This window comes from Canis aureus, chromosome 27 (genome assembly GCF_053574225.1).
Source record: "Canis aureus isolate CA01 chromosome 27, VMU_Caureus_v.1.0, whole genome shotgun sequence".
NCBI classification, from domain to species: Eukaryota; Metazoa; Chordata; class Mammalia; order Carnivora; family Canidae; genus Canis; species Canis aureus.
This window is the reverse complement of record NC_135637.1, coordinates 15,601,287-15,627,541: the sequence shown is the minus strand read 5'-3', so window position 1 is coordinate 15,627,541 and position 26,255 is coordinate 15,601,287. Positions and strand designations below refer to the sequence as shown.

The window sequence follows — 26,255 nt, the reverse complement described above, 5'->3', positions numbered from 1 at the left end:
ACCTAGTTAAAGAAGCAAGCTTGCGGTTTTGCAGAAACATCTTGTGATTTTCCCCACATCTTGTAGATTCTGTCCGTGGAGGGGCATAGGAATAAACGTCAGACGGAAGTGTACAAACACGTAGGTGCGCAGACATATGTGTGCAGATACACACACATGAACACACACGTGTCATGGTCTGCTCGAGACTTTGTATCTCCTGAAGCGTAAAATCCCTGCACCTGTAATAATGTTGATTATGAGATATCAGGAGGGCAGCACAAACCACACCGGGCCCTGGGTCAGGTCTCAGTCTGCACACAGCTAAAGAGGCACACACGGTGCAGCACCTGGTTTCCCTTGGGCCTGGTTTCCCAAGGCGGGATGCACACATCCTGGCTTCTCCCGTTGGCAGCGCTGCAGTGCTCCCCCAGAAGGGGTGCAAGGGCGAGCCTGGGGATCCCGCGGGAAATAGAAGTCACAGGGCTGCGTGACTGATCGGGGGGCGAGTGCAGAGCGAGATGGGGTTGAAGAAGATCCCAAGGTTCTTCTAGTTTGATTGAGTGGATGGTGGATCACGCCACAGAGGAGCCGGGAAATAGCGGGGCAAGCGCAGGTTTAGGGGAAGGTGAGAAGCTCCATTTCGCACACTCGGAGCTTGAGGTGCCTGGGGGATTCCAGGAGCAGATGTGAGGGGCCACATGTGGGTGTTTATGGGTCTGAGGCTTAACGAAGAGGCATGTGAAGAGCCCAGGAGTGAACTAAGAGTGAACCGTGGGACATACTCATGCCGGAGGTGAGCAGAGGAAGAGAAGTGGGTGGAAAAGTCTGAGAAGGAAGAGAAAGAAGAGATTTGACTGTTTCACAGGATAACAGCAGGACTGAGAAGGGGGATGAAGGGCCCGAATGGGCCATCTGTAATGGCACGTGGTACACAGCAGGCCTCAGGGCCCACGTACTTGATTATGGTGGCCAAACTCCCCTCCCATTGTCTGGACTAGAAGACCCCCTTCAGCTTCTTTTCTTTTTAAACATTTTAATTATTTGAGAGAGAGAGGGAGAGAGCATGAGCAGGGGGGAAGGGCAGAGGGAGAGGGAGAGGCAGACTCTCCAAAGAGAGGGAGCCCTAGGAGGGGGTCCATCCCAGGGTCTGAGCTCAGGACCTGAGCAAAAGCGAGATGCTTAACCAACTGAGCCACCCAGGCGCCCCCTCCTTCAACTTCTCTTAAAGACAACTCAGGGTTTTTACAAAAAGGGAGGACTTTGGCTTAGGCACATAGATTTAAATCTGATCTCTATGACCTGGCTGTGTGCCTTTAGGTAAGTCTCTTAACCTCTCTGAGCTTCATGATTATGACGCATCAAATAGGACTCGTGATCTTTCCCTCCAAAAGCTGTTTTGAAGCTATATCTTGCCACATGAGACATTCTCAGTACACCTTTTTCTTTTTTCTCCTTTCCTTACTGTGTATGCTCGTATGCATGTGAGGGAGGTGACAGGGGGAGGGTTGTGCGACCCTGCTTACAAGTGAGAGAAAACTTAAGACAGGGATTTTATGGGCTCAGGTGACTGAATATTCCAAGAGAAGAACTGGCTTCAGAGAGAGGCTTGGGGACTCAGATATTCTTTTTTTATTATTATCAAGATTTTATTTATTCATGAGAGACACAGAGAGAGGCAGAGACACAGGCAGAGGGAGAAGCAGGCTCCATGCAGGGAGCCCGATGCAGGACTCGATCCCAGGACCCCGGGATCATGCCCTTGGTCAAAAGCAGACGCTCAACCACTGAGCCCCCCAGGCATCCCTCAAACATTCTTTCTGGGCCCCAGCTCCTCTTCCCCTTGTGTCAGCTCCATCCCACGGGGGTGTCAAGGAGGCCACTCGCAGCTCTCAGTGGACTCCTCATCCCGGTAGGAACAGCCACCTGAAAGAGCATCTCTCTGGAGTTCCGAAAAGAAGCAGCAGCATCCAGTTTCCATTGGTCCAAATGGCCCAATTTGAGACACATGATCATCCACAACCAATCACTGGCCAGCAACACTCTGACTGGCTGAGCCGGAGCGGGTCCCATGACATCTCCAGAAGTCAGCCTCCCTGAGGACCAAGAGTGGGCAGGCTCTGCGGCTCCTGGGGAGGAGAGTCAGGGTTCTGCATCACCAGCAGATGCTAATGACTGGGGAGTGGGCCTGTGCCCTCTGCAGAGGACGAGTCAGTGTGTCTGAACTTTTCCTAGCTCCTCACTTCATCCATATGTGTGGGTTTATTTCTACCACATTCATTCTTTTTCTTTTTAAAGATTTTATTTATTGATTTATTCATGAGAGACACAGAGAGAGAGGCAGAGAGACACAGGCTCCCTGTGGGGAGCCCGATGCAGGACTCGATCCCAGGACCTGGGGATCACGACCTGAGCCGAGGCAGGCCGTCGACCCCTGAACCCCCCAGGTGCCCCGCTACCCCTTTCATTTTTAAACTCGTGCATGAATTCAGAAAAGACGCACCAAGCATCTACTCCCCATGGAGTACACCATCCTTGCAGGGACAGGCGCTACAGAGGGGCCGGCCTTGCCCAGGATCCCAAGCTCCAGACTACCCCCCCTGGGAACTTAAGAAGGAGGCCTTCTGCTGCTGCTGACTCAGCCGGACACCAGGGACCTCTGACACCCACTAGCCTTTCCCGAAACCTTCAGAGGGAAGAGGAGAGAGCTTCAGAGGGCAGGTTTAAAATTAGAAGGGAGTGCAGCACTGCCTGTAGTTCTTGAACGTCAGCCATTCGGGAGGAATGGGAGATAAGGTGGTCAAGGGACAGGAAGCATTTATTTAAGATTCCTATCGCACTGGGAAGCTGGAAGGGGAGTTTAGTTCAGGGGAAGAACAGGATGTTGCCAGGATCCGGGGCAGGGCCAGCAGCAGGGGGGCATGGAGAGAAGGGACAGTGGAAGAGGAGAGCTAGACAGCCAGGGTTTAAGGCGAGAGGCTTTGGAGACAGCCCAGGCAGGAAGTCAGGCCCCTTGGGAGTTCAGATCTCTTCAGCAATAGAAGGGAGATAGATCTTCTCTTGAAGACTTTGCATCTTTTCAATGAGGCTGGCGTGTTTCTGGGTGGTCCCCTAACAGGGGAATCTCTTTTAACTCTTGTATGAACTCTTGATTCGCTGTTCCCCTGGAGTCTTTCTGCTGGGGTCCCAGTGTGGAGGCCACCACCCTGTGGTTCCATCTTGCCCTTGAAGGCTGCAGGGAGTCAAGAGCTGACCTAGCCCCTGTGATCAATCCTCATCCCAGACTCATGGGGTAGGGGCCATGGTGCTGAGTACCAGTCTTTGTCACAAAGCTTCTCCAGTCTTCAAAAAGACAAAACAAAAACGCTTATCAAAATGTTAATCTAGTGAAGGAAAGCCATAGAGACTGTTCACAAAATAAAGGGATAAAATGACCAGCAAACACCAAGGAAGAAGTGTATTCACAATTCAAACGATCCGCAATAACATTGTTGTGGCAAAGCAGTTACTGCCATGAGCCTCGGACATCCACGAACCGGTTTTAATCCTTTTGGCAACAAGAAGCAGGATTGTCTGCATGTCACATCATGGTCCCAGAAACCAGGGCACACAGGGGCTAAGTTCCCTGTCCAAGATCCCGGCTGCTAAGTGACAGACTGTAGAGGGGGAAAGATTGCACTAATAACCATTTGCCGCTGACCCAACTGGCCTCAGGCAAGTGACTTTACCTCCCTGAGCCTCAGTTTCCCTGCTCTAGACAATGGAGATAAAGTGGGACCGGCACCCTAGAGTTGCAGAAAGCTTTTAGCAAGATCATATATGATTAGTATGGTGCGTGATATGTATTCAAAACACAGTTAGCATTCACTTGTGTTATTACTGATTTAGAGATCCCAAGGACCCAATATACCAGGGCTCCCTGCCTACACTGGTCAGAAGTTACACTGTGTCCACGAATGACGACAGAGGTCAGAGGTCCCAAGGAGCAGGCCTGAGATGTATCCCACCCCCACCTCCTCTTCTAGCCTCTTCTGCAGGCACAGCTAACCAAACCCAGAGGGGACCTCCCACTCACCCACATCTAAGCCTCTGGGGAAACATCTGGACCACAGGGTCTGATCAATGATGAAGTATTTACTCGGCTCCACACCCACAGTCCAGCTGGAGAGTCAGCCTTGGGTTCAAGGCTAAAGGGCTTCCAGGAAACGCGGCTGGGGCTCAAGGTCATCCGTCACTCGGTACTTGCTCTACTTGCTCACCTTGTCTCTGGAGACAGTCTGGAGGTCTCGCGTGGGCAATTCTCCTTTCTCATTCCCAGGGACAGTGCCTACTTCCTTTTGGTCTTTCAAAGAACAGCCCACATTATTACTGTTATGACTGTTATGATTTTTGCCACCATTGATTGAGTGCTCGCTATGCTCTGGCCCCTGATCTAAGGCCTCACTGAGGCCTCACTGTAACTGTCAGTGTTAGAGGGTACTTTTATCCTTATGTTACAGCCTACTCAAATGGGAATTCACTTTCCTGAGGTCACACAGCTGGAAAGTAGAAGACCTAGGGTTTGAACCCAAGCAATGTGGCTCCAGAGTCTATGCCTTAACAGGGGTTCTGTTGGCCAGGTCTAGAGGCCAAACCAGAGCAACCTCCCCTCCTCTGCTCTTCTTTACAAGGACCAAGTGGCATTGGGCGGTCAGGTCATAGGACCTATTGATGTAATCTATCACACAGATCACAAATGTGGGGGAGTGGCAGATCTCCAGGGATCTCCCAAAGAAATTGGATGGTAACATTTCAACCAGGGAACAGCCATGTGCAAAGGCCCTGAGATAGGAGCACACTTATCTTGTTCTTTTTTGTTTCTAGGTCTCCTCTTCCGAAATGCTTACCTGCCATCTGGTTCTCCACTCACCCAACCTTTGGAATGCAGCTAGGCATCACCTCCTCCAGGAAGCCTTCCCTGAACCAGGCTAGGCTAGGTCCCCTGTCCTTGCTCCTATTGCCCCCATTCTGCTTCATACAATGCTGCACACTTAAATTTAATGAACAGCCTGGAATCCTCATTTACTGTTGGTCTCCTACATGACATTATAAACTCTAACTAGACAAGGGGTAATACTTGCCTTGTGTTCTCCATGTAACAGTGGCACGTAATAGGTTCTCCAATAAATGTTCATTGACTGGCTAGTCTGGTGAGACCACATTTAGAAGACTGGATTCAACTCTGGACACACTTGCTTATTAAGGGAAAGAAGTACATATCACTTCTTGGGGAGGGAAGGCATGCCCCCTGGAGAAATGCACAAGGAGACATATCCAAGTAAGTCCACTATAGAACTTGTATGATAGAAAACAATGGAGTCAACCACCACCAGGTGGACTGGATACAGATAACTCCATACATGTACGTGTTTTAAGACTACAATCAAAGTAGATGAACGTATGTCAACGGGGGATTTCTTGAAAACGTGACATGAAAAAAAATCCGGTCACAAAGTGATTCATATCCCAGTTAAGAAATTAAAAACACCCAGGGGGCCCTCTCTATTGTTAAGAATTTATATATAGTATGTAAAAATCATATTAAAATAAGAATATGTATCCGGAATTCATGCCAGTATGTGTGGCTGGGTGGAGCAAGAAAAGACTGAACAAGAAGAGTTCTCCTTCACCGTGATAATGCTCCCATTGTACGTAAGAACTACGTGTGTTACTGGGTGATTTTAAGATGTACAAATATAAAAGAGGGGCAGCTAGAAAATATGCCAATGTGTTCATAATAGTTAATTCTGGATTATAGGCACACGAGTGGGTCTTTTCTTATTTGTATTTTTTTTAAATTTTTTTTTATCTCAGAAAGCATATGAAGAAGGGGGAAGGAAGAGAAAGAGGAGCATGTACAGGAGAAAAGACATAGGTTGTATGTTGAAAACGGGGTAAGAAGCAATCACTGTAGAGGCACTGGGTGGCTCAGTGGTTGAGCGTCTGCCTTTGACCAAGGGCATGATCCCGGGGTCCTGGGATTGAGTCCCACATTGGGCTCTCTGCATGGAGCCTGCTTCTCCCTCTGACTATGTCTCTGCCTCTCTCTCTCTCTCTGTGTCTCATGAATAAATTAAAAAAAAATATATATATATAAGCAATCACTGTGGAAACAGAGGTTTTGCTCCAGGAAAAATGCAAACCCACCTACACATATATATTTTCAGGGGTAAAAAAAAAAAAAATAGGGCAAATTTTAGCCCACCGTCTCTCTCTCTTCCTTCCCAGAGACAACCACAGTTGTCAGTTTAATTACATTTGTAAACTTTTTCAAATACCTTTGCATACATATATTTACTGTAGAAAATGTAAAGTTTCTTTTCATGTTGGTTGTTTTTAACACACACCATACAATACCGTATAAGACCTCCAGAAGTGAGAGCTTTTCATTTACCACTGTGCTGCTCAGATTTACCTATAGGGATAGGTTTGGACTTAGCATATTCTTTTTCATGACTATATAATGTTCCACTGAAGGAATATTCAATTGACCCTGAACAACACAGGTATGCAGTGGGCAGGTCCACTTATACAGAGTTTTTTTTTTTTTCAATAAACAGTCCTTTTGATTTGCTTACCATTGTCCCTTCTGTGGCTTACTTTATTGTAATACCATGATACATAATACGTAGAACACACACAATATGTATTAAACACCTCTTTATGTGATCAGTAAGGCTTTCAGTCAACAATAGGCTATGAGTAGTTAAGTTTTCAGGGAATCAAAGTTATAAGCAGATTTTCAACTGCCCTGGGGATCATTGCCCCTAACCCCTCCACATTGTTCAAGGGTCAGCTGTAGTACATTTTATGCATTCACTCCTCTATTTGGAGATAAATTGGTTGGTTCAAACATTTGCTATTACAGTGTAGCTGTGGATACTCCTATACTTCCTCATGCAACTCTGGGTAGTAGGAAGAGCACCTTTTCTAATCTAACAGGTTCTGTCAATTTGTCAAAAGAGTACGAGGTAACTGTGAGCTGCCTGGGAATAGCTTAGGCCACTTTGCAGGATCTCTGCAAGTGTGCAAGCATTGGCTGGACAGCCTCTTGGCAGCGCTGTAGTGGAGGGGGATGCTGGCCCTAAATAGTCATTAGAATTCTTTCCAAGTGTGCGATCCTACAATCTCTCATCTCTCTGCAGTGGGACATCCACTTGATACAGCTCATGCCAAGAGCCCCAGCTGCAGTGAGGAGGGAAAGCCATCTTTTCTACAGGTTTGGAGGAGCTGACACGGGCATTTTTGCAAAATCACATGTTTCTTGCTCCTCTTGTTGTGCTATATTTTATTCTAGCTGAAGACATCTTAGCTAAATCCCTGGTGTTTGGTCAGGGTTTGGAATGAGTAGGACTAGGTCCAAAGCCTGGGTCAGTACCAAGTAGCTGTATGATATTGGGCATGTCCTTGAATTTCTCCTTGCCTCAGTCTCTTCATCTGTAACATGGGCACATTCAAACCCTGATCAAAGCATCATCATACTTTGTTGATGGTTCCACCGGTTAATGGATGTCACACACTCTAATGGGGATAGGAAGAGGCAAGCTGGCTGTCCAAGAGCCCAGAGACAGGAAGGTTGGGAGCAGTCTTTGCCCTTGGGCAGAAGGAAGTTCAAGGTTTAGCCAATCCATCACACCCATTGCTGTGGCCAGCCTTTTGTTCAGCGTTTTATCTTTTTCAAAGCATATCCATTATCTCATTTGTTCATCAAAGGCCCCCGCAAGGAAGTCAAGTCCAGGATGGGCCCAAGGAGAGATGACTCAGGTATCTGAAAGTCAAGGCCAGAAGTTTCTCTGTCAAGCAGCCCACTGGGCTGAGTTTCTCCACTTATCTTGGCTTGGGAGGAGGGTTAGGCTTTCCAGGCCAGGCCTGAAATACCCACAGAGAGGCTTCCTTTCCCCTGACGATGGACTGTGCTCCTCGGCCCAGCCAGATGGGCTGCAGATGTGAGTTCTGGGTTGCAAGAGAGGCCCAGGGAACAGGCGGGGCGCAGCCCCTTGCACGAGAGGTCAGGCTCCGAGCCGGGTCCCACGAGGCCATAGAAGCGTCATGCAGGGGTCCTGTAAGCTCAAGTTCACAGTCTGGGAAACAAGAAGGTGGTGCTGAAGATACTGTCATGCTTCCGTGATGCTGGTAGCTGCCTGTCCAAGAACATCCCGGGCAACAGCTCTCTCATCTTGGAGCTGCCAGGTCCGCTTGGACAGAAGCCACAACCTCGTGTCAGCCCTGCAGCCCAGCCAGCCCTGGAGCATCTGCGAGGTCACTAAACAGCTTCTCCTTCCAATGGATTAGGGCCTCCCTGCCCCGCCCTCTGCAGCCTGTTCCAGAATTCTGGGCCCCTTCCCTCAACTCATCCTCAAGAGCAGCCAATGCTGACTTTTACCCCAGCGGACCAGCTGCCATCATCAGCCCACTGAGCACGGGACCGCTTGGCTTTCTGCCTTGGAAGGGACAGTGCCCTGACCCCCGGAGAGATCTCGGGGCTTTGCTTCCGGACAGAGGTGAGGCTCAGCCAGGCTGCGGTTCCACCAGCCACGCTGCGTGACTTTGGAAAAGTCACATCACCTCTCTGACCTTAGCTTTCTTAGCGGTAGCAAGGAGGGAATCGATCCCTACCACTCAGGGCTGGTGGCAAGGTTCGAGAAAACATGCGTATGTGCCTAACACAGTGCCTGGTACATAGCCCCGTGCTTCCGAGGGGCTGTTGCTGTTCTGGGTAGCATCATTGCTGCTGTTCTTGGGAGCTGCCTGCCTTCTTTCCTCAGCCTCTCCGTTGGCTCCACAGTCAGATAGACCTGCATTCTAATCCCAGCATCCCCTCAGAGCTGCATGGCCTTGAACAGGTTTCTCAGCATCTCTGAGGCTGCCTCAGTTTCTCCATCTGTAAAGACAGGTTCAGCAAGTGCACGTGACTTCCCCAGAGCCACCTACCAGGTAAGGACTTCCACCCAGAGCCATGTATGCCCGAGAACCCTGATGGCTCAGCCCTTGAGCTGCCACATTTTAATCGTATTTGTATTTTCCTTAAGCAAAGCCACTCTGTTTCTTACACCTGGCCCGGAATGACGACTTATCTGAAAATGATCTCCTTCTTCAAAGTCTAAAGTCCTGTCTGAAAGTCCAGCCCTCCAGGCCCCCAGTTTACCCTGCCGGAAAAACAAAACAAAACAAAACAACCTAACAGAAACCGGGTAAGAGGTCTTTGGACTGTTTGGGGAATGATCACCCAGGGAGGGCTTGCAGGGGGGCCACCGAGATTCAGATTCGCCCAACTTGACTGAGGAAGGACCTTGAGAGAATGCGCACATCAAAGAGAGGCCTGGCTCCAAAGGCCATCTGCCCTCCCCCCAGCAGTCCGGCTACGGCTAACTGGTTTGCTTGGGGACAAAGCCAGAGGCCACCATGTGAGGAGCTGGGGGTCGTGATGGCTGGGGTGAATGTGCAGCTCTGCAGCCTGGCCCCAACCCAGTGCTCACCCGTTCAGGCGCCCTGACTTGGGGGCCCCAGACACCCCCCCTCCCCAGGGCCCCGCGGATAGATTTCAAGGCACCTGTGACCTTGGTAGGTTAGAAAATACATCACATCTTTGTTGTCACTAACCTTGAACCGAAACATAGCATTTCTTTTCGTTATGAATACAGGCAACAGACCCTTGGCAGGATGGCCATCTCCTTGGCACCGATGGAAATCACAGATTGGCCTGCCCACCACCCCCACACTGGTGTCACAAAGACTTCAGCGTCCCTTAATCTCACGACACTTCCGCCATCCTGGTTGTTAGGGCCCCGTTGTTGCAAGAATTGCTGTAGATTTCATTTGTATTTCCCTGATGGCAAGTGATGCAGAGCAAATGAAAACTACAATGAGATACCACCTCACACCAGTGAGAATGGGGAAAATTAACAAGGCAGGAAACAACAAATGTTGGAGAGGATGCGGAGAAAAGGGAACCCTCTTACACTGTTGGTGGGAATGTGAACTGGTGCAGCCACTCTGGAAAACTGTGTGGAGGTTCCTCAAACAGTTAAAAATAGACCTGCCCTACGACCCAGCAATTGCACTGTTGGGGATTTACCCCAAAGATACAAATGCAATGAAACGCCGGGACACCTGCACCCCGATGTTTCTAGCAGCAATGGCCACGATAGCCAAACTGTGGAAGGAGCCTCGGTGTCCAACGAAAGATGAATGGATAAAGAAGATGTGGTTTATGTATACAATGGAATATTACTCAGCTATTAGAAATGACAAATACCCACCATTTGCTTCAACGTGGATGGAACTGGAGGGTATTATGCTGAGTGAAGTAAGTCAGTCGGAGAAGGACAAACATTATATGTTCTCATTCATTTGGGGAATATAAATAATAGTGAAAGGGAAAATAAGGGAAGGGAGAAGAAATGTGTGGGAAATATCAGAAAGGGAGACAGAACGTAAAGACTGCTAACTCTGGGAAACGAACTAGGGGTGGTAGAAGGGGAGGAGGGCGGGGAGTGGGAGTGAATGGGTGACGGGCACTGGGTGTTATTCTGTATGTTAGTAAATTGAACACCAATAAAAAAAAAAAAAAAAAAAAGAATTGCTGTAGAAATTCAAATATCTCTGTGTCAGTTGCTTATTTGTTAACTGTATTTGGACCACACTGGTTTCCCTACTGACCCTATGTATTTGATTTTATGGATTTTGAAGCATGAGTCTGCGTTCTTTGTTTTGTTTTTATTTAAAGATTTTATTGATTGATTTATTCATGAGAGACGCAGAGAGAGAGAGAGGCAAACACATAGGCAGAGGGAGAAGCAGGCTCCCTGTGGGGACCCCAATGGAAGACTCGATCCTGGGGCCCCGGGATCATGACCTGAGCCGAAGGCAGATGCTCAACCCCTGAGCCACCCAGAGAGTGCCCCTGAGTTCTTTGTTTTGAAGAAACAAATCAGGAGGAGAATTTCTGGGTGAGACAGATATCTAGACCCAGGGTAGGCAAACTATCTGCTGCCTGTGATTGTAAATAAAGTTTATTGGAACACAGGCTTCAGCATACTGTTGAAAAGTTGACGGTGTACACAGATACGCACGCACACATGAGGTTAGGAACCCCTGTGGTGGCCTCAGTTTTCTTGTCAATGAAATAGTCATCAAGAGTGCCTGCCTTCTGGCAGATCCGAGATCACTTACATCAGTGCATGTGCGAGCACCACATTGGAGATACTCAGTTGATGCCCGCCTCCCCTTTCCTTCTTGACGGGCTGTGCTCTTCCAACCCAGGACCAAGAACCTGAGTGTTTGCCACCTGCTTTTTGCTGCCTCCCGGGCAGGGCCTCTTGCCACGCGCTGGCTCGCACCGGTCTCCAGGCATAAAACACCCCTCCCGCTTGCCATGACACATGTCCAGTGAGATGGAGGTTGACAAGGCCACAAATATTTGAACTATCCTTGGGATAACATGGGGCATTGACCCCAAAGTATGTGCTACATCGGCCGAAAGTTTATCCTAGAATAACAAACGTGACAGCTAGCAAAGTGAGCAGGGGAAAGGGTCCGATAAGATAAAAGGCACCCAGAGAGTCCAAAGGCACAGCCCCCTGCAGGGAGGAAGAAATTCAGGACCCAGCGTGGCATCAGGGGAGGCAAGGCCGTGGAGTCAAACAGTCCAATTTCTAGAAAGTTCCCGGCAACCAGCGCATGGTGCAGGTTGTATGTACAAACCCAGCTTTGTTTCTGTGTGACCCTGGGTAGTTGTGACAGCAAGGTGCTAAGCTTCCCATGTGGCTGAGAAAATTCAGAGGGAGCACTCTAGAGCATTTAATGTGTATTCACACGCTCGGAACAGAGTGAGCCTTCAGCAAAGGCTGCTCTCATTGCTCTCAACTCCTAACATCGTGATCCGGGCACGTGGAGTCTAGTTGTTAATCTCCCAGACCCAGTGGTCAGACCACCAGCTTTGCTAGTTAAAATTATGTGCCCTTGGGCTGCTTTATCTCTTTGTGCCTCTGCTTTTTACCACGCTCTGGGGCAGCATCCGCACCTTGTAGGGTAGTTGTGGGAATTAATTAAGATTGTATGTGAAAAAGGCTTAGGCCAGAGCCTGACCCGAAACAAACATAGAATAAATGTTGGTAATAACCATTACTCCCATCATCATCATCATCATCATTGCCATCATCATCATAGATCATCACAAAATGGACATGGAGGAAGGGGACCTTGGGAAGAAACAAATCAAGGGGAGAATTTCTGGGTGAGACAGATATCTAGAGGGGGGTAGGCAAGCTATCTGCTGCCTGTGCTTGTAAATAAAGTTTTATTGGAACACAGCCATGCCCATTAGTTTATTCATGGTCTACCACTTCTCTCATACGCAACAGCAGAGCTGAATACCCTCTGGCCCTTTAGGAAAAAATTTGTCATCCCCTGGTGTGGAGGAATGGTGGTATCTTAACAAGATGCTCCGAGAAGTTGCTAATGAGCTACTTGACGTAAGTTAATTATTATTTTTCTGTGTTGATTAATTCATCCTGCTGGGACAAATACTATCCTTTCTTCTATCCCACCATCTATACATCTGTTCACTCATTTTTTTCAGTAAATATTCAGACATGGTACTAAGAGCTAGCAAAGGAGAAATGATCTAAGTCTAGTAAGAGAGGTTGACAAGTTAATGGATAATTATGATTCAAGGTGGCAATCTGGGCTAGCCCACACCATGCTTTCTGTGAGTTAGAAAAAGACACCCTGTCTGAGAAGTCAGGGTTTGGCAAATTCATGACTCTCAGCCCCCGTTTGCCACTTTGGCCAGACTGTTTGTACAGTGCCCAACCTGCACAACCTCATGTGGTAGCCTGAATCTCTACAGTACGCAACTGGGATCTAAGGAGAACAAGTTACATCAGGGAGGAAACCAGTGTAAATGTGTCAAGTAAAGCTTCATAGAGGAGGGCATGGGAGCTGTCTTGAATGGGGAGAAAGTTGACAGGGAGACAAAAGGATACAGAGACAGAGAAGGCCTTCCTCCATGGAGAGAAGCACGTGAGAGGAGAGGGCTGTGTGGAAGGAGGTGAGGCAGGGTTTCGTGGGGTCTGGCACTGCAAAGAGGACATGTGACTACATCACAAATTTCTACCAGAATAATTTCAGCCCACCATTATCTTACCAGCTCCTCTCAATTTTATATGCTGACCATGCTCTGGGGCATATATTCAAATCTGTTCCACCCTCACCACCACCTTCTAGATCAGGCTACTGGGCCTCCACTTGGCAACTGCCAAAGCCATTTCTGTGGTCCCCGCGCATCTCCTCTGCTTACAGTCAGGGATCATTCTGAAACCAGACTAATCATGATACCTCCTTGCACTAACACCTTCCATGGCTCCTCTGTGCTCACAGATCAGGGCCAGACTCCTTAATGTGCTATCTAAGGGTGTTTCTGGCCCAATCTCAGCTTCCTTTGCCCACCCAAATGCTTCCCCAGTGACTCTGTTTCTCTAATCCCTCACACACTGGAACTTCTGTTTCTCTTCTTCCACATGAAATAGCCAAGTAAATACACATATATATGTATATGCACACACACACATATATATGGTGTGCATACGTATGTATTTATAACACTATATGGATACTTCTCTGTAGGAAAACACTATCATTATCTATGTATTTATCCATCCATATACTTATCCCTGCATACATACATACAGGCATACATGCATCCACCCATCCATCAATCCACTCATCCACCCATCCATCTATCCACTCATCCATCCACCCACTCATCCATCCATCCATCCATCCATCCACTCATCCATCCATACACTCGTCCATCCATCCACTCATTGAACCATCCTTACATCCCTTACATATATAGGTATATATAGTGATTGCATATAAAAAGAAGTATAGGGATACCTGGGTGACTTGACAGTTGAGCATCTGCCTTTGCCCCAGGGCATGATCCTGGAGTCCTGGGATTGAGTCCCACATCGAGCTACCTGCATGGAGCCTGCTTCTCCCTCTGCCTGTGTCTCTGCCTCTCTCTGTGTGTGTGGCTCTCATGAATACATAAATAAAACCTTTTTTAAAAAATAAAGAAAAAGAAAAAGAAATATATAGATACAGACACAGACTTCATGCCACCTCACTTCAGAGAATCCCACCTAGAAACCTCCTAATCAGTCTTCCAGCTTCTGCCTTTGCCTCCTGCAACCTATTCTCCAAGAAGTAGCCAAAGGGGTCAGATCATGTCACTGCCCTAGTCAAAACCCTGCCACAACTCTCCAGCTACCTCAGAATGGAAGCTCCAAGCTGTTCCATGGTCTGCGAGGCCCTATAAAGAGGCCCTATAAAGAAAGCCTAGCCTGTATTATTCCTCCAACTTCATCTCTCACTGGCCTTCTTCCCCATTTCAGTCTGTCTCTCTTCCAGTAGCCTCAATGCAGTTCCTTGAACAGTCCGTGCACTCTTCCACCTCAGGAGCCTAGCGCTGGCTGTCTGCTCTGTCCGGAATACCCTCCCACAGAGATTTGTGTTACTGTCTCTCTTGACCTCTTCACCTCTTTTGGGACTGTTTTCAAATGTCACCTTCAGAGAGCCATCTTCTCTTATCACCCTATTAAAAATGTCAAACCACTTCCCGACTCTTTAAGTCTTTCTTTTATGTTTCTTTATTGCACATTTTAACCCACAACACAATTTAACCATTATTCTTTTATTTTATTTTATTTTTTTTAATTTTTATTTATTTATGATAGTCACAGAGAGAGAAAGAGGCGCAGAGACACAGGCAGAGGGAGAAGCAGGCTCCATGCACCGGGAGCCCGACGCGGGATTCGATCCCGGATCTCCAGGATCGCGCCCTGGGCCAAAGGCAGGCGCCAAACCGCTGCGCCACCCAGGAATCCCCCATTATTCTTTTAAAATCCATTTTCATTATCAAGAAAGTTCCCTGAGAGCAAGGATTTGTGCCTGCTTTATTTACTATTGTAATATTTCCAGCAACTACAATAACTCATGGCATATAATCGATGTTCAACTTGGACTTGGGAAATGAATGACTCACCTCCTTTACTATAATAGGTATACCTTTATTAATGCATCCGCAATCATTTTGATGTATTTCTTTTTCAGCCGAGTCATAGTATTAGTGTACACAGATGTTTCGGTTCTCTCAAATCTACTGGTTTTTGTTTCTCTGTGTGTGAGGTATCACTGCAATGTCTCAGAGAAAGTTTCTATGTTCCCAAAGCCCAACAGTGCAGACAGGGTTAACCCTGGGCCTTACCACCCACTGGGTGTCACAGAGATCCTCCTCCTTTCCTGACTTGTTGACTTTCTGTCTTCCTCTGGATTTTCTGTAGTTTGTTTAACTTGGACCATGCTTTCTCTGTTTTCTCCCTCTTGTTTGCTGCCCTAGGCCTCTGGTTTGAAGTCGGCCGACCCGTGGCCTCGACACTGTCACCTCACCTCCAGCCACCGGCTATGTTCCACACGCCACCAACACTTTGGCCAGGGGGAGGGGACAGATGGCTCAATCATCTCACTGCAGGCCGGCACCCCGCCTGGATCAGCCTGATGGACGGCAGTATTGACAGTCTGGCTGACCCTTGCTCGACAGGCTGACATTTCCCCATATTTCACGGGCCGACATTGGATGTGCATCAAAGAGACTGCCGGGTCACCAAACAGCTAATTAAGGCAATAAAGAGACAGAAGGCCAAATTGCCCCTTTCCCCCTCGGGAGCCCGACATCCCTTGTAGGGAACCTGGTGCTTCTCTTTTCTCTGAAGGTACATTTCAAGGGGATTTTGGGAATGATCCCAGCCAACCCTGGGATCAGAAAAAGGGACAAGGCGAAAATCCATGTTATCTGGATAACATCTCCCCCACCCCCACCTCTGGATCCAGCCCTGCCTCCGTGATTGTTGGGTTTTTAGGAGTCCAATCTGACTTGCGCAAGGTTGAGTCCCCAAGGCTCAGTCCTCCGGGAGGACTGTTTGGATAGAGCCACTTGGACTCCAATGGCATTGATCATTACCAGGTCTACGTGACTGCGGGCCACGGCCAGTGAGATTGAAGGCGTCCGGTGGCCCAGCTCACCTTGACTACCCTGGCAGTAAGATAAACACCCGAATATGGAGCGGGATGCTCCCGGCCACGTGTCCCAGCCCCACCACGTGCTAGCTGTGTGGCCTTGGCCTAGTTTCTTGACTATTCTGAGCTGTGGTTTCATCATCTCTAAATAGCAGGTGCAGCTAGTGTCAACTTTGGAGGGTTGCTGCAAAGACTGAACCGGTGGGTTGGTTGATTCTTGACTCCAGCTTCACAATAGAATCACCGGAGGTGCTTCTGGAACATATCTTTGTCCAAGCCCAGCCAAGACAAACCAATTGAGAATCTCTGGCTTTGGGTCGTGGGTGTCCTGTATGTTTTTCAAAAATCTCTTCTGATGATTATTGTGTGCGGTTCAAGGCTAAAAATCACCACGATTGCTAGGCTCTCCCCAGGGCCGGTGCACAGCGGGGACTTTGGGAAGGTCGATCTTACTTTCCTCTCCCTGTACCTGTTTGTTTGTTTGGTTTTTTTCCCTAAACCTCTCCTGTACCTGCCTTAAGGGAAATACGTGGGACACATGACTTTGAGCAGCCAATTTCCCAGGCATCCAGTAAAGAGAGTTGGAACACGGTTTTCAACTGGAGGACTTTCACTGGCAAGCTATGACTGGGATTCGGGTTCTCTCTCCTCCACAAAGACTGTCCCAGCTCAGCCTTTTCCAGAGTCCTGTGTGGGCCCCGCTCAGTACTATTTTTCGACATAGCTCAAAGAAGCTGCTCACTTCAAATCACAGGTGGCCTCAGGGGCCTGCGGCGCCTACTCCAGATGTCACAGTGGCCCTACAGCACTGCTGTGGGGACCTGACTCACACCCAGCTGTGTTAGGTGGGCAACTGGACAGAAGTCCCGTTTGGACCAGACTGCAAAAAAGTGAGGGTGACCTATTTGCCAATAGGTCTTGCACGTGCTCCAGACTGTCCATCAGAGCCATGGGGGTTGACCACCTATTTTCAAGTGTCTGGAAGATTTCCACCCGGGGGACCCGGGCTGGGTGACGACCTCCAATGAAATGATGAAGCCACCTGTTGCTTCCCCGGCCAAGTACTGCTTACATGTCTGCCTGTCTGCCTGTGTGCAGGCACACGTGGATCTGTATGCACACATAGTCTCATCCAAGGGTGATTGTGTGTGAGTGCATACACAGGCGTGTGCACGCATGGATATTCATGTTGCAGACATTTATGTAAGTGCATGCGTGTTGCTTTTAGAGTAGAAATTAAAGCTCACTGAAGTGCTACAACGATGGTATTGTAGAGATTCATTCAGGATCTACCTTTATGACCTGTTCCACAGACTTGGGCCACTTACTTCCCCTCTCTGAAACCTAGTTTCTTCATCTGTAAAATGGGCGTGTCGATGACACCTCTCCCATAATGTTGTGAGGATGAAGGGATTCACTGCACAGCAAGTACTTAGGATGGGACACCTGAGTGGCTCAATGGTTGATCTTGGGGTCCCGGGATTGAGTCCCAATCAGGCTCCCTGCATGGAGCCTGCTTCTCCCTCTGCCAGTGTCTCTGCCTCTCTCTCTCTGTGTCTCTCATGAATAAATAAATAAAATCATTAGAAAAGAAAAGAAAAGAAAAGAAAAGAAAAGAAAAGAAAAGAAAAGAAAAGAAAAGAAAAAAGAAAGTGCTTAGGATAAGGTCTATACATAGTTAGAGCTCCATGAAGATAGCAATTATGTAACACATTTTAATTGGCTGTCTCCTGCGTGTCAGACCACAGGTGGTCCTGAAAGGTATAATAAGGAGGAAGACAGAGGCTCTGGCTTTGCCATTCTCCCGGCACAGTCCAGGAGCCGGGTACATACAGAGAGCAACAGTATTTATGAAGAGTCTACTGTGTGTCAGCACTGTTATAAGATCTTGAGACACATGGGTAAGCAAAACACACAAAGTTTCTTGCCCTCTGGGAGCTTATATTTTTGCAGGGAGAGATAAACATGCACTAGGAAAAATAAATAGGTAAAATATATGTTAGAAGGTGATGAGTGGTGGGGGAGGAGAAGGATTAGAAACTGTAAGAGAATAAAAGATTCTCTGGGAGTATAGCGGGTTGTGCGGCTGTCCCTGAAGACATGTCCAACCAGGACCTGTGAATGTGACCTTAGGGAGAAAAAAAGGTCTTTGCAGATGTAATGAAGTTAAGGTTCTCAAGATGAGATCATGCTGAGTTTTCTGGGTAGGCCCTAAATCCAATAGCAAGTGTCCTTATAAGAAAAGGGAAGGGGAGAAGACATAGGGGAGGAAGGAAAGCAAAGAGAAAGTGCACCACTCTTCTCTCGGGGTCGGAGTTGGGGGGCAGAGATGGCAGCAGATGGTTCCTGGATCGTAGCTGACCACCACCAGCCCCCTTCAGCTTCCTGATTGAAGCAGGGGGCAGAGACCATTTCTTCCAGCGAGCAGACAGGAAAGCTAAGAAAGTAGGCAAATCGTGATTTCCTCAAAGACCTCCTGGGGGTTTGTCAACTGATTGAGAAACCTAAAACAGATGAAGAACCCAAGTTTTAGGATCCATCACTGGTCTATCGCTTACCACGTGTAGCTTTGAGAAAATCCCTTCCCCTCTGTGCATCTGTCCTTATCTGTAAAATGGAGGGAATACTGTCGCACATGTACAGAGCCTACAGATTTAGAAGGATGATCTAGTGAGTCAGGTTTGTGTGGCACTTAGCACAGTGTCCTGTTCGTGGCAAGCACTCCACAAGTGGCAGTTAAATTTATTTTGCGCACTTGTTCAGGCTGACAAATGTATACGTGAAGGTGAATGCATGTGTGTATAAACACAGTCTCATCTAAAGGTGTTCATCTGATATATATGAATACACAGGCATGCATGTGTAGATTGCATACAATGTGTATGTGTATGTATGTTGTATACGTGTGTGGATTCATAGGCTCCGGATGAAACCTGCCTGGGCAAGAGGCATGGTCCCTGTGGATCCCAGTTGTCTACTTCCTAATTACCTCCTGCCCCCGCCCTGCACACCAGAGGTTCTCAGCCAAAGGTGACACATGTATGTATGTATGCAAGCGTGTATATGGATGCTTGTCAATTCATGTTCCATGCATGTTATATATGTGCATGCATGTTGTGTGTATGTGTGTACGTTGTATATACATGTGTATGTGTGGGTGTGTGGATGCACCTAAACACCGTCTCATCTAAAGATGATTATTTATATGTGTGTGTGCATGTATTGCATGCATATGTAAATGCATATGCACATTGCATATGTATACGTACATATACATATAAACTCATCTGAAGATGTTACATATATGCACATGTGTGTTCCTGTATGTATTTATGCATCTATGTGCGTGCATACTATATGCATGCATGTGTGTACAGTGTGCATATGTGTATGTATGTGAGTGCATTATGCTCGCATGTTTGCGTACATGTGTACATACACGTGTGGCATGAGCACCTGTGTGTATGTGCACGTATGTACACACACGTGCGCACAAAGTGCTTCCTCAAGCCGCCTTTCTCACCAGGAGCAATAAGAAATGTTCCTCAGGCCTGCAGGACTTCCAGCTCACCTGGCATGGCAAGCACTTGGTACGTTTGAACCCCAGAGCCCACACATGTCTGCCATGGGGAGGAGCCCCCTGAATCCCACAGCGGGCTGGAGAATACTTAGCAACCTCAGCAGAGAAACCCAAGATAAAATGGGTTAAAATATTTGATTTTTTTGCAGCTCTATAACATTACATTCTGCCTTTGGTTCCTCTTTCCCTCCCTCCATCACCCTCTTTTCCTGCCTCCTGATGAAAAATATGCTCCGGCTTAATAGAATTACTCCCAGACCATCAATGCAAACGCTGTTTCAGGGCAATCTCATTCAAACAAATGTATTTTTATTTGAACAGTGTTACTTGAAAAATTAAATCGCGGTATCTGTGCCCTGTGCCCTCCCCCCAGCCGTCCATACAGCCCTTACAAAGGCAAGGAGAGGAGAGCATAGCAGAGTTGAACATTTTTTTAAAAATGAATTTGATCTGATTTAATGATTCCTCTCTGCATTAATTAACAGTGAAACCAGCCAATACGTTGTGTCAATCATAGACGTATCCACGGGCATCCATTTATTTTTGGAACTGACTGTATGTATTGCTTTTCAGGCTTATTGTGTTTGAAAAGTTCAGAGCACGATGAGCGGAGCTGGTAGGGACGTGGGGACTGGGCACATATACTTGTGTGCAGGTGGGGGCCTTGGGGAGTATCTATGCCCAAGTGGAATAGGGGAAGCTGCCCAGAGGGAACCATAGACACAGGGCTCAGATCCCGGCGGAATACTCAGTAACTGCTCGATTAGGGGCAGGTCCTGTCACCTCTTCCTGCCTCCCTTCCCTCCTCTGTAAATTGGGGAGAGCAACTGTCACTCGCAAGAAACCCCGTGAGGGTTCCGTGACTGTAGATGCTGGGTACAAAGCTTGCCAGGGGTTGGAGATGAAAAAGTGTCACCTCCTGCATCTCAGAAGCCAGAGGTAGATTCTCAGGAAGTGAGAAAGCAGTAGGAAGGCTGTCTGTTCTGGAGGCTTTGTACCTCGGTCATGTCCCAGAGTCATGACCGGTGTCATGGGTGTGTGAGGAGCACTGTCCCATGGCTCACCCAGGGACTGTGCTCTGAGGGGTCCTCACCTGGCTTAACACGCTCCTCTTGACACCTTAAAATTCTTAATAGCTTTATCTTTGTGTTTGGTACTGGAGGTCCGATGGGACAAAAAGCAAGGGAGATAGAGCAGAGGAGATGTGCGTGATACTCAGCCCTCCTCCCCCATTTCTTGTCTCTGCATTTGAATGTATCCTTTGCCGATATCCAGGCTGGGTTTTCTTTTAAGAACAAGGACCCTACGTTTTCATTTTGAACCAGCCCTTCCAATTATGCAGCCGGTCCTGCACAGAGAAACTGGTTTCGGGTGATGCTCTATTTAAAGGAGCCGTACTACTATGTTAAATGTGATTATAGAGAAGGCCAGAAACACCGCGGAGCAGCGCATATGGGTTGAGCATCACCCATCACATGTATCATCTCATTGGAACCTTGGAAGTCTTCTAAAGTAGGTATTTGATTCTCACTTCGTAGGTGAGGGAGTGGAGGTTTGAAAGCCCTCGGTACATGCTTAGGATCACATGGTTAGGGAAAGAAGGCTCCGGATGAAACCTGTCTGGGCAAGAGGCATGGTCCCTGTTGATCCCAATTGCCTACTTCCTAGTTACCTCCTGCTCCCGCCCTGCACACCAGAGGTTCTCAGTGAGTGTTGATGGATTTGGAAGGAAAGAAAATGAGCTCACTCTAGGTGTGACAATTAAGCAGTTGGTATTGGAAGTCCCTCTTAGGCAGGTGTCTACACCTCCAGGAACTGGGGTCTGAGCTAAGAGTCGGGCACCATATGCCAATTGAGAATCACGAAAGGGCCAGGCTGGTCGATGAGTGGGAAATGGATGGGTTGAATGCTGAGAGATCCCCTAACTGCTCAAGCCATAAAAGAGAGCAGATGGTTGTGTTGAATGAAAGTGGTGAGGGGTTTTTTTCCTTTATGATTTCAAATGAGGCATTGCTTTCACTTACTGCCTTTTATTTGAAAGACACAATTTATGTATTTACATAAATTGGAATAATTTTCTTGAAAATTCACAGGGAATAATAACAGGTTTGTTGTTTGATCTTTCTGATCACTAGAACAATGTCACCTTTCTCTGTAAATATTGTTGAAATCAGAACATCTATGAATCTCATACAGCAATAACTGCTCTGTTTTCCCCATAGAAAGTTCTAGTTTGGGGAACAATCTTTGGGAGATTGTACCCCAAGAGACAAAAGAACAGGTCTAGGTACAAAATGTGAAGTTATGGAGTCCGGTGATAATTAACTTCATTTAGCATCTAATATGTGCCAGGATGTTAGACTTTATCTTTAAAGACTTGTATCTCACTTATTCCCAACGATGGCCATAGGTTAATGAACTTCTCCAATGAAGAGATGGAAGCCCAGGGAGGATAAGTAACCTGCCCATCATCACACAGCTAGAGAGGGGAGACCCAGAGCCTCCTGGACAGCTCTTTTAGGTTCCAGAACCAACGTTCTTAGCCACTACTCACTCTGAATTTACCCTTCGAAGGGAACAAAGGGTGACTTTCCTGGAGGAAGAAATAAATGATGGTATTACCATTCCTATGGGAGAATAATTTTTCCCAACCAGCGAATTATTTTAATTGCAGAAACAATTGTTATTCACTAAGATGTCTCCTCTGGATTGATGAGTTTCCTCAGCTCTTTCCTCCCCCTCCCTCCCCCCATGACTCTCTGAGTTACCTACCCTGTTGTGCCCATCTCCCAACAGTGGGAGCAAATACGCCTCCCTGAAGTATGTCTTCTGGCACATTCTGAGCATAGCAAGAATAAAGTTGACTTGGAATCCAATAGACCTGGATTTGAATTCAAAAGCTTTTTCTCATAAATCACAAAAACTTGGGCAGTGTAGATCACCTCCCTGTGCCTCAGTTACCTCATTTTTAATAGAAGTAAGAGGAATCTGTACTGGATGCTGTGATATGCTACCCATTCCCCTTTTTGGGAATGAAAGATCTATTATCTCAGCTGCCAGGAGTGCTGCCATCTGCTAGACCTCAGCTGTTGATCTCTTTGGGGTGGCCTCAGCTGTGAAAAGAGCTAGCTCACCCAAGGGCGCCCGCCTTTCCAGGGCAGCTGTGTCCCTCACCACAGTGGCAGAGACTCTGAAGGGTTATCCTGTCTAGGACTCCCCGCGGGGTTGACTGAGGCCTTTGCTCAGACTATGTCAACTCAGCTTCTCCCTCCACCCAATCCTCCTTGTTGTTTGATCTTTCTCATCAGTAGAGCACTGTTATTTCAGTCCCGCAGGCATCGATTCTGAAAGCCTCCTCATAGACCTCCTGCTTGCTAATCTCCACCCAGGGAATCTGCCTCCTGGGGAGTCTGCTCCGTGACAGAAGCCCTTAAAGTAAGTCCTAATTCATTGTTGGCTGTTAGTATTAATTTTGGGAAATGTACATTTAATGGCCTCCTTCTGTGTGCTGGGTACAGTTGTAGGCACAAACAGTAAGAGGGAAGATTTAATAGATTCAAAGTTCTTGAAAGGGTGACTCAAATAAGCCAAAATGTAGTTATGGGTTCCTCACTAGGACCTATGTTAAAGGACATCACATGCTGGATTCACTGAATCTGAGTTCCCTTCCATCTTGTCCAAACTAGTCAACTTAGAAAGAGGAAAGTACAGGTTCAGACAAGGCAGCAAGGCGTGACTTGCCCAGAGACACACAGGAATTGGCACTAGTTGTGCAAAAGAGAAAGTCCTCTGATTCCCAAGCCTGTTCTCCCCATGTGTGGTCTCTATGCTTACCTGTGTCCCAAGAAAGTTTCTCCAATGTCCTTCCAAGGATGACTGTGCTAGAAATGATGCTTCATCATAGGTTCTGTAATTCTAGCAACCAGGGACAGTGCCTGAGGATGAATTTTGCCAAGCCCAAAGTGCCTTTTTCCATTGTTGTCATTACCATCATAACCACTACCACCACCATAGTCATCATGACTTTCACCATCACCATCATCATCATCACCACCACAACCATCACCACCACCACTATCACCACCTCACCATGATCACCCTATGACCATATTCATCACCATCATCCCTACCATTATCATCATCATCATCACCTTAACCATCATCATAATCACCACCACCATCGCCATCATCACCTTCATCTTCATCATCACCACCAACACTATTATCACTGAGGTCATCACTAGCTCATCATCTCCATCATATATCAAGCAAGCACTTTTATTTAAGACATCACCTCATATAACCCTCTTCACAATCTATAACATTGCAAAACCTTTTTAGAAGTTGAGAAAGCAGATGCTCAAAGAGGCTGTGTAACCCAAGTCGCACAGCAAAAAAACAAAACAAAACAAAACAAACAAAAAAACAAAAAACAAAACAAACAAACAAACAAAAACAGAGCTGAACTTCAGACCCAGGTTGGCCAGGCTGTAGGGCTCTTCTCTTAACCAGTAACTGTCTTAACCAGGACAGTTACACTGTCTTCTCTTTTTTCTTTATCTTAACCAAATAGGAGAATGTCAGATAATAGACCTACAGAAGGGACCCTTAAGGGATATATGGAGGTGTCTGAGTGATGAATTAGATGCCAAGAGAATCCCATATCATGCTTTTCTTACTATCCAGCTCTGAATTTGCATCCATAGATAGCAAGTTCTGAGAGTAACAAGAACAAAGTAGACTTGAATTCTAGCACTGAATAAGGGATCCTGGGTCATTTATATCAGTTCCTTTTCCTCAGTTACCTCTCTTACACACAGGAATGACCTTATCTGGTGTGGATATAACAGTAGTGTGTGCTGTGATGTGCCATCAAGCCCTTCTATTTTCTTCCCTAGATCCCAAATCTCTACTACTTAAGAAACAATAAGAATATTTTTAAAATCATGGTCTCATGAACTTACTCCAAACACATTCATTGAGCTTACCATGTCAACTGAAGAGCTAGAAGAAAAGGTGAGCTCTGAAGTCAGAATTGAAGACTGGGGGACCAGGTGTCATTATACAGGAGAAGGAGCATCATCCTGGGAAGGGGTCTGGGATGTAGAGAGGCTCATTGTGCATGGTATCTTGGGATACCAAGGAATCTAATAGAAGCTTCATAGAAACATCAAGATAAGATGCTGGGTAGGGACCAATTTATTGCTGGGCTTGAGTGTTCCTCTAAGAGCCTTTCACTTTGCTCTGCACATCTTGGTATATTTGGACTAGGCAAGTGTGATAATATGATCTCAGTCAAAAGGTCTAGAGTGTTACACTACCCCAGAGTGTGTCGTGCCGAATGCAGGAGGACATAAAGCTCCTAGTTGTCAATGGTAGAGCAGTGGACATTGCCAATGTTCCCTCAATCTGGTTATAGGTTTTGCAGGCCTTCTTCCCATCTTCAGCATGATTCTATTTCTAAGGACTGCCCTTCCCACCTTTCTAGCACGACTGGCCCTCATGCCCCCAAGCCCCCGTGTCTACTGGGAGGAGAGCGCAGGACATGTCTGGGAGCTCTGTCCCTCTTGCAGCCCTCAACCAATCATGTCTATTTGGTGTAGGAATGTGACAATCCCTACCTCAGGTAGGGGACAAACTGTGAGATAGCTTCCACCCAGAGCTCCCTTGGGGGATCAAGATGAAGCTCTCTTCTGCTGGGCTTCACATTGTCTTGGCCTCTTTCCCTTCCTTGCCCCATTTTCTCTGCTCTGAGATCATTTCCCAGACAAATTATCCGAATGCAAATTTTTTTTTTTTTAGATTTTATTTATTTATTTATGAGAGAGAGAGAGAGAGAGAGGCAGAGACACAGGCAGAGGGAGAAGCAAGCTCCATGCAGGGAGCCCGATGTGGGACTCATTCCCAGGTCTCCAGGATCAGGTCCTGGGCTGAAGGCGGCGCTAAACCGCTGAGCCACCCAGGCTGCCCTGAACGCATATTTCATCTCAGTGTCTGCTCCTGGGGAACCTCATCTTAGAAAGTTAAGAATGAGTCATTGTTTTAGGAAAATCAATCAGGAAACAGAATGAAAGATGCACTGATGTAAAAGAGGTTGGAGAAAAGAAGATGGGTCTGACCTTATGCAATATTAGAGAACTATAAGAGGGCCCTGGATTTTTCTTAAGACATTCAGGACTTGGCATAATTTGACACCCTCCTACCTTCCCAGTCACATCCCCAAAACCTCTCTGTCAACTGAGACTGTGCTGTGACCCTTCCAATCTTTGTGGCTTTGCTTATTCTCTTCCACCTACTTGGCATCTTTTGTCCTCTTCTCTACCTGGCAAACTCCTATTCACCCTTCAAGATCCAAATCAAATGTGCCCCTCCCTGAAATGCTCCCTGCAGTTCAAGGGGAACAATACACCAACCACTCCGCAGTATTCCCTTCAGACATGGCCTCATATCCTCTCATGGCTGGCTGATACTGTGTTTTGCTGCTTTACTTTCCCCCCTTAGGTTTGTCCATCCCTGAAGGCAGGGGCCATGTTTTACTCATCTTTGTAAGGGCAAAAGGGAGAGTAAACACATATTG

At 47.2% G+C, this 26,255-nt stretch overlaps 2 long non-coding RNA genes across 2 annotated transcripts in view; one reads left to right on the top strand and one right to left on the bottom strand.

Annotated features, from left to right (window-relative positions):
- LOC144299909 (uncharacterized) overlaps positions 1 to 26,255 on the bottom strand; it is a 383,693-nt gene that overhangs the window by 59,473 nt on the left and 297,965 nt on the right. The window lies entirely within an intron of this gene.
- Positions 7,854 to 9,822, top strand: LOC144299907 (uncharacterized). Its single transcript, XR_013366544.1, has 3 exons — positions 7,854 to 8,952; positions 9,048 to 9,209; positions 9,660 to 9,822. It is a non-coding gene; the product is annotated as an uncharacterized LOC144299907 (long non-coding RNA).